Raw genomic sequence first — 9,701 nt, 5'->3', positions numbered from 1 at the left:
AAATATGAATAGAGGCAAAACAGGATAGCATTTTGTAAAATCAATTTCCCAAATTTAACCAAACATGAAATGTTCAGCAGCCAAAAGCTACTGAAAACATGTATGTCTTGAGGTTTATCTTCAAAATATTACTTTTCACAATTAAAATTTTTACCAAAACTGCAAAAATCTATGCTATATGTTATTTATTAGGCCTCTATATTACTTTTGACATCCATGTTTGCCTCCTGTTCTCCCTGATAAACATCCTCCTAGAACCAATTGAACAGATTCCAGTGGTTTTCGAAATTCTCATTTTGAAATTTGTACTACTTCCTTAAGCTGCACGAACATAAAACCCACATTGTTGCTGGATGCTGTCATGAGAATAAGAAACAAAGCTTAAATTTTCCCTGATGCATCTTTAGAAGTGACACAAAGGCTCTTTGAAGAGGCTGAATTGGCCCCTTAGAACTGAAACGTCACTTTAAATGCGAAGCAGTGCAACGTGTAGGCCAAAAGTCGGCAACCGTTCAAAGCGATTGCAACAGTGCTGGATCAGTTTTCATGCATTCGGTGCTCGTGTTTAATTGTGTGTATCTTAAGGCTTTAGCTGCTGTCTGTGTGTGTCCTTGTGCGCTGTGAATGTGTGTTTGACAGAGTGTCTACCTGTGTGGCAGAAGGTAAGCCCAGTAATCTCTGTTTGTCTCAGTCTGAGAAGTATAATGCCGTGACTCATTCCGAGAACGGGCGTGCTAAAACCCAAAGCACTCTATCTATCACAGAAATCAACAGTCGCCACTGTAATTTACCAAACTAATCCTCAAATGCCAAATTAATATGTTAAGTATAGGTGTGATTAAATGATGTGAAAGATGCCCGTAGACTCCGAATGTTTAGTCAGGGTTCCCATCTGTGGTGAGTGAGGGTGAGTTTAATGTAATGTAATCCCACAGATCTCTGCTTTTTCTTTCATTCAGGAGTGCGTGGGCGACGTGTGGTGTCATTTTTTAAATATGTTGATGAGAGGTGGCTCTTTTTTCTCTTCAGCTGTTGTTGTTGGCGATGCTGAGACCTGTTGGCTCTGCTTTATCTGAGAATAGTTCAGGCTTCTGTGTTGCTTCTGAAACTGTAATTGATATCTTAATTTTGTTCTCTAGTGGTTTGGAAGTACTGTTCTCAAACTAGAGACAAAACTGAACATCAACAACTTAAATAACCTGACGGGTAGTGCAGAAGTTATTGGTTTATTTCACATATGAATCATCTGAATGTCATCTTGCTGTTTGAGTTGATTTGATGATGAAAATGAGGCAATACCGCAGTAAACTACAAACAGTAGTTGGTAAATGTGAAGAGGATTTTAGCCACATTGATGTTGGTGAAGCTGGTGAGTTTGTCGATTGGTTCATAACTTATATTTAGACTCAAATATCTCTGAGTCCCATTTGATTTTCTGTTTTAGGAGAACACCTAGGATTGTTTACATGAACTGGTTTGGAGCAAGTAAACTAGTTGTTTGAAGGTGGTGGCTACTTGAATTTCCCTTGGGATTAATAAAGTATCTATCTATCTGTCTGTCTGTCTGTCTGTCTGTCTGTCTGTCTGTCTGTCTCTCTATCTATCTATCTATCTATCTATCTATCTATCTATCTATCTATCTATCTATCTATCTATCTATCTATCATCTATCTATCTATCTATCTATCTATCTATCTATCTATCTATCTATCTATCTATCTATCTATCTATCTATCTATCTATCTATCTATCTATCTATCTATCTATCTATCTATCTAGAGTAAGTGAATGGTGAGGTTTTGTTGATTCTTAGGACACTGGACTCAAATTAACCTCCACATCAGCAGATCTCGTCTATATATCTTCTTCCTTTTCCCGTCTCTATCCATTGTCCTTCTCCTCTTTCTCTCCCACTCTTCCTTGGCCATGATCTCCCATATTTCTCTATCTCCCACTCCCCATATCTCTTTTTTTTTTTACATCTTCAACCCTCCACCCCATCCCCCCACATCCATCCATCCATCCCTTCCTCTTGTGTAAAACCAGCTGCTTCTCTTTCTCTCTCCTGGGTTGGCGAGCTGAGTGCTGAGGAGGAAGGAGCTAAATCCAGCTGGACATATTTCATGGGGACAGAAAGACGAAAAGAAAGAAAAGGAGCTGAAAAAGGGAGAGATGTGGGGATGGAAGAGGTCCCCAGATCTCTAAAGGAGCAACGAATCTGGGAGAAAGCGGAAGAATGAGGGGGAAAACATGGAGGAAAAACAAGAAAAAGAGTCCCAGAGACAAATTTGAGGCTGTAGTGGGGGTCTGCAGAGGTTGTCAGGCTTTGATCTGGTCTACACATTGTGTAGAAGTGTGTGTTTGTGTGTGTCTGGCCTGTGAGACGAGCCGATTGCCAGAGGCCAGGGCTGCAGGATTAAGGAGTTGCTCTCCTCTTCTGGCACAAAAAGCAGCAAAACATCTCCCTTCTGAGGTTTTCTTCGACTTCACACTTTTTTGGGGCGTTTAAATCCTAAAGATACTCTTGAAAAAAAGTACATTCTGACAATGTTCATATTTAGTGAATTACTTTTTACAAAACATTAAGAACATCCTGAAATTTCGTCAGAAAAATGAATTTATGCCTCAGTTTATCATTTACACATTACAACTTACAGATCACAGTTTATCTACAAAGGCACAAAACTTTAAGTCACAGGTGTCTGTTTTATTTTATGATCAAAATGACAAAAGTCAGACAAAAATATACAAAAAAAACAAGACAAAATATTACAAAAATGAGTCACAAAATCACATAAATTGCAACAAATGACATGAAACAAAACAAGAGACAAAAATTTGATTAAAAAATTACAAAGTGACGAAAATGGACAAAAGCAAGACAAAATTTACACAATGACATATCTCTTAAAAGCAACGCAGATTGGCAGGATTTTTATCTGGAAAATATAAATACAGGCTGTGCCACAAGAAACCAGCGTATAAATCAATTAGAGCCGTGTACAGTTGCATTCAGGACAGTCGTGTGGATGGTTACCTGGCTCTGAAATACACACAGTATTTTTTAGGACAATATTCACCCTTATTGATAGAGTGTAAAATTTCTGAGCAACTTTTCATTTAAAAAAAAAAAATTACTATATCTAAATTCAAATTTCCATCGACTGGGAAGTTAGTCATAGGAACATGCTTGTATCAATATATAATTGAGGGATTTTTGAAGTCCATGGGTGTATCTTGTTTGGGCAGCAAAACTACATAGTTACATTTAGAACATGGTCATGACTCCCATGTTTACCACAGCTTCCACTTAATACATTTTCAGGGTGACTGCTCCACCTGAGGTTTTACATCAACTTATTCACACGACTGTAAGAGGTCAACTGTTTATCACTGATCAGAATAATTTATAAAATGTCTTTTCACTCACTGGAAAGTGAAGGAGGTCTTTTTTGGGAATGATGTGCGATGAAGGTGTCACACTGAAGATAGAAATCTTTGCAAAATGAAACTGTGTAGTGCAAGTTTTATTGAAAAACATTATTCAAGTTTTCAGAAAGTGAAAAAGGAAAACAGTGATCGAACGACAACCCCTTCTACATTATAAAAAAAGGTACAGGCGACCTTTTTCATAGGTTTCTGTGGTTGTCCAACTGCACTATATTTAAACAAATACACTATAAAATATAATTGTTTAGCACAGAAAACAAAAGTAAGCCAAGGTGTTATGAGGGTTCCTTCTGTGCTGTCACATCGGTTTGAATTATGTTGCTTTACCTGACATTTATGCGTCATTTTCAGCAAACTTTGCCTTTTAGAATAAAAAGTGAAGTTTTTGGGGACTATTTTTTGCTGTGCATTAATACAGATTTTTTTGATTGAGACACAACATGTCCTATTTTTTTTCATCTTTAGTCACATGTATTCTTAGACAATTTACTGTCTTGAACCTTTAAATAAATCTTAATTTTCTGATTATAATGTGTGGGTTGAACGACAAGAGTCTAATGCAAGGGTGTCAAACATGTGACCAGTGGGCCAAAAGCGGACCTCCAGAGAATCCAATCCGGCCCTCACAATGTAAAAATTCCAGAGAAGACATTAACTGCAAATTATAAAACTGTGAATCTAAAAGAATTTCTAGACCATGACAAGTTGTTTTGATCATAAAGTCAAAAACGAAATTGTTCATTGTTCTTTTGTCATTTTGTGTCTCGTTTTTGTAATATCTTGTTTTTGTTTTTTTGTCAGACTTTTGTCGTTTGTCTCATGTTTTTGTTGTTTTGTTTCTCATTTTTGTCATTTTGTGTTTTTTTTGTCTCGCTTGTATTTTTTCTTATTTTTGTCATTTTGTGTTTTGCTTTATTTGTTGTTGTGTGTCGTTTTGTGTTTTTTTTTGTCTCGCTTGCATTGTCTATTTTTTGTTGTTTTTTGCTTTTGTAATTTTTTTGTCTTGTTTTTTTTTTTTTTAAGTTATTTTTTTGGCCTTTTTTGGCTTTTATTCGAAAGGTGCAGTGAGAGAGAGACAGGGGAGAAAAGTCAGGAGAGGATATGCAGCAAAGGGCTGCAAGCGGGAATCGAACCCGGGCCGCTGCGTCAGGGATCAGCTCCTGTACACAGGTCACTCGCTTTACCCATTGAGCTATACAGGTGCCCATTTTTTGTTGTTGTGTGTCTTTTTTTTGTCTCGCTGTGTCGTTTGTCCATTTTTTTGTCGCTTTGTAACTTTTTGCCTAATTTTTTTGTCTATTTTTTGTTTTGTTTCGTGTCATTTGTCTCATTTTGTTTCTCACTTTTGCCGTTTTGTCTCATTTTTATCATTCTGAGTCTCATTTTTGTAATATATTTTCTTGCTTTTGTTGTTTTTTTGTCTTTTTTTATCTGACTTTTGTCATTTTGATCATAAAGTAAAATACTCTATCATTCAGTTCCAGAGGACTAAATGTTGTGTTCCTTTGTAGACACTCTGTGATCTGTAAGTTGTAATGTGGAAATGATAAACTGAGGCAGAATATTGTTGAAACTGAACTTATTTTTCTTAAGAAATTTCAGGTTGTTCATAATGTTTTGTAGAAAGACAAATTTTAAACTGAAATGAGTTTGACACCCCTGGTCTATTGTAAATGAACAGATTAGAAAAGCGGCTGCCTGCCTGCACCGTTCCCCCGTCGAAGGCTAATTTAGTTTTCGTCCAGGTGTTCTCTCCTCTCTGTGCTTCCTGCCTGCTCAGTGGGTCTAACCTTTGCTCTGTTTTAATCAGGTAAAGTAGTGCTGCAGTAATCCGCTGTTTGCAGCCGTGCAGCGCTCAGATCTCTGTGAGTGCGTTCGGCTGCTAGTCAGACGGAGGTCCTGCAGAGATTGGAGTGGCCTTGAGGTCGGAGGTCAGATAAACACAGCTGGCACTCTCCTCCTGGCCGCCTCAGAAAAAAAAAAGCTGTTTTCTGCTTTCTTCCCCTCCCCTCTTTCTCTCTTTCCTTATCTCTCCCTCTCTTGTCTGTCTCACTTCTATCTCCCGTCTGATCTTTCATTCTCCTTCTGTCTCTTCTTGCTTTTACCTCGGCAGCTTTTTCTACCCTTCAATCTCTAATCCCTTCTCTTTCATCCCACTTTTTTAAATAAAACTTTTCTCTGTTTTGTTCGCCCGTTTCCTTGCTTTCCTTCCATTATTTCTCACTTTGATACATTTGCTCTGATTTTCCTGTCTGCCGTTGCCTTTCTTCTTCCACCCTTCGCCACATCTGTTCTCTTTTTGTCTCTCTCCTGCCTCTTCATCACGTCAGTTCAGGGTGGAATGCTCCCTCGATGGCCAGATCCATCACATCTCCACACTGTTAGCAATAAATCATTCCCTTCTTCTTTCTGTCTCCTTTGTGTTCCTTTCATCTGCGACCTTGTCAGAGGTCTGTTTATCTACACAATGTGGCCAAAAGTATATGGACACCTGAACTTTACACCCATATTTGATGGCTGAACGGCTCCTTGAAAATCCACAGGCATTATAGTGCTGCTACAGCCTCCACAGCAGTTGGAAATGTAGCTCATACATCGTGCAAGGAGACGACGTCCACACCATTAAATCTGCAGACTTCCGAGAAACGTGGTAATAGAATGAAAGTCCAAGTTACAAAGTGCTTCCCTAAGCAGCAAAACAGAACATTTAGGCATAAATGGATTAGGATTTCAGAGACTAATTAGAAACATACAGAATGACATATAAAAACTGCAGTGTTAAAAAAAATCTTATTGGAGGAAATAAAAAACAGTTCAAAGGAAATGAAAATCAACTAAAATCAGGAAAGGCTCTCTGATTTAGCCTGAGCAACCTCTGCTCAAGGACCTCAAACTGCATAAGGTAGTAAAAGAAATATAACAAGGAGAGAAAAAAGCAGTACAGCACACAGTTTACAGACAAAAACCTTTCAACCTACGATTAGTTAGGTCACCAAAGTCTAATGCATGAATAAATATATGTATCAGATACTGTATATCCAGCTGAGCTACAGTCCTTGTTTTCAGAAGTTATGTGTCTTTTATATCTATTGCAAACTGTCTGGGGATAATGGGCATTTTGAAATTTACAGAACCTCCTAATATATATATATATATATATATATATATATATATATATATATATATATATATATATATTTTGACTGGAGGTTGTTTTGCACCTGTGCACAAGTCCATCTTCTTGTCATTCTATGTGTGCAGCTTGTTTTAAATGCAGACGAGATCAGCACTGTGTGGAAATTTTTTAACAAAAAATGAGTTGGTATCTACTTTTAAATATCTAGGATTTGTAATTGACAACTATTTGTCTTTTAAGGAGCACATTTAGTGTATGGTTTAAAAAAACTGAAACTCTTGTTAGGATTTTATTACATAAACAAGTCTTGCTTTTCTTTCTGTGTGAAACAGAAATTGGTGGAAACAACCTTTTTGCCTGTTACTGACTATGGAGATGTGTTTATATGAAGGCTTCTGCTAATTGTCTTAGCATGTTGGATAGTGTGTACCATGGTGCTGAGATTCATTATCAAATGTGTTCCCCTCCCTCACCACTGTGTGCTCTATTCTAAAGTTAACTGGACATCTTTAAGTGCATGACGTCTCAGTCATAGGTATCTATTTACAGAACCATCTTGGATATTGTTCCTTCCTATTTGTCTTGTCTTTTAACAAGGAAACATGGAAGTCGCAATCTCCGATCTATGGATACCATGCAATTTGTCGTCCTCAAATCTGAACTGGGCAAGAAAGCCTTTAGGTTTTCTGCACCTGATGCTTGGAATAAACTACAATCTCAACTTCAACTTCAAGCCCTTGTTACACTGAATGAGTTTAAAGTTCTGGTGAAATCATTACAGTCTGCCTTGTCTGTGTGCAAGTTATAATGTTGTTAATTTTATCTGGTGTTTACTGTGTTTTCAATGTGACTATGCTGCTGGACTTCAAAGCAGGACCTCTGGAGGGTCACTGATGTTGGCAGTGGATCCTTTGGGCTCTGTGGACTGTTGGATGAAACGTCCCCGGTTCTGTCTTGTTACGGTGTGTCCTGAGGATGTGAAAAGTTTGGAGGCTGTTGCAGTGTTTGGGCTCTTTGTCGTGCTCCTAAAGTAATTCCTGAGCAGTTGTTTGCTTTGTCTGCAGCCATGTTTAGGTGGCTGGTATGAGTCAAAGTAGCCACATAAATGCCAGTACCAAAGGATTCCCAGCAGAACATTGCAGGATAACAAGATAATCAATGTCATTCATGTCAATATACAGTCAAGCCCGAAATTATTCATACCCCTAGCAAATTTTGACTAAAAGCTACTTTTAAATATAGAACACCTGTGTCATTTCCAATCAAAAAAACCCAAACTTGCTGGTTGAATAAAAGTAACTTTAAGTCCAAATTTACTATGGGTATGAATAATTTCAGGGTTGACTGTATGTCATTATGTCTTTTACATGTATTGTTTTTTTACAAATTGTTTGGGATAATAGGTATTTGGAATTCCCTAAACCTCATTATTGTTCATGCCTCCTATGTACCTACTTATTTAGTTGGTTATTTATTCATTTATTTATGTTGTATTTTGGGGGATGGATGTGTTTTTATCTTGCACATTTGCACAGCTCTGGTTGATGTGTGCAAAATCCACCTTCTTTGCATCCTGAGGTTTTTCTGAGTAAAAATTATTGAAGGAATGGCCTCACAAATATCTTGCAAATGACCTGCTGATTTATTGTCTTGTGGTCTTGTCAAGTATTTGTTGATATTCTAGTCAGGAATAAAGTAGTGGCTCAACAGAACAACATTGCAATCCCTTTTAGCTTAGCATGGCTAAAAATGAATAATAATTAGTCCATTTTCTCATGTTTCAGTTCTGTTAAACTGGAGCACCTGGGTTACTTTGGAAAATCAGCTGCACCACTTTTTGCAAAGTGCATGTTTAGCCTCGCTCGGTGTTAGCTTCTCCCAACGTTTAGCTCAAGGTTACTCTGTCATTGTATGCACTTTCTCATATCCTATAATAGATCTAAAAAAGTCCTGCATTTCCCACAAATCTTGAGGTCTCAGACTGGTTCTGTCAGGATCATTAGTAGCAAAAGACTCCTTTGACAGCTCATCAACGTGTTCTTTTCAAGGCTTTCACCTTTCACTCAACAAGATTATGATGTCAGCGCACAAGATTTATGTGTGTAACTGCTGCAGTGTACATGAGCACGGACGCATGTGTGACAACAAATATTCGCTCTGCTGTTTGTTTGTGTGCGTGTCTGTGAGTGTGTTTGAAGTATCTGTGTAATCTGAACTACACACCGGAGAGTATTTCAGCTCCGGTGGAGTTTGTGGAGGAGAGTCCAGTTATCCCCTCTGGTGTCTGCTTCCGTCATCAGGTCCAACACCTCCTCCGGTGGATGAAAGTGTCTCCATGTTAACATTAGAAAGTGTCCTCCTCAGTTTTGTCAGTTGCTCGCGTCCATCCATCACTGCTTCCACCTTTAAGTGTCAGAGTTGAAAGTTGTACATCCTCAAGTCTGTGGGAGAATCCTTCGCTGGGCACATGAGAGGAGGTGTTGGAGGACTGGAGGGTTTTATAAGTTGGTTTATGATTGAAAGCTGCAGCGAGAATCCTCTTCTCCACTGGGAGAATCATGTCAAAGGAAGGGACAGTGTAAATCTCTCTTCCACCTTTTGTAAACAGCATGGAGGTGCCCTTGAACAAAGCCTGAGCACCCAGCTGCTCAGCGGTCAGCAGCACACAATTGTGGTTTTATTGCACAATTGATAAAATATCAGCACAGGACAATAGACAAGATACTTATGTCAAAGCCATGTGTTTATCTGTTTAAACGTTGAAGCAGGGTTAACAAAAGGTCACACTTTTGGCAGGTAACCTGAGAAAATATCCTGTTTATCACAGTTGTGGTCTAAAGAACAGAGGCACATGCGGATGTGGTGATTGTACTCAGAGACATTGCTGCAGTAGGTGTGCACTTTTTCTTCCTCTGGGCATATTCAGCATGCGGTGTAATGAATTGCTGCTCTTTTGTCGGCTTTCCAAACACTTTCGTTTTTCAAGTGCACAGGATGTGCTACCTTGATGCTATTTTTTTTTTTATTTGTCTCGGGAGGTGTGCCTCACCTTGGGCACTTCCAGTGGTTTCGAGGCATTTTTTAAGACCTGCACCACATTACCGCGTACCGTTCC

Source organism: Amphiprion ocellaris, chromosome 14 (genome assembly GCF_022539595.1).
Source record: "Amphiprion ocellaris isolate individual 3 ecotype Okinawa chromosome 14, ASM2253959v1, whole genome shotgun sequence".
NCBI classification, from domain to species: domain Eukaryota; kingdom Metazoa; phylum Chordata; class Actinopteri; family Pomacentridae; genus Amphiprion; species Amphiprion ocellaris.
This window is presented reverse-complemented; position numbering follows the sequence as displayed.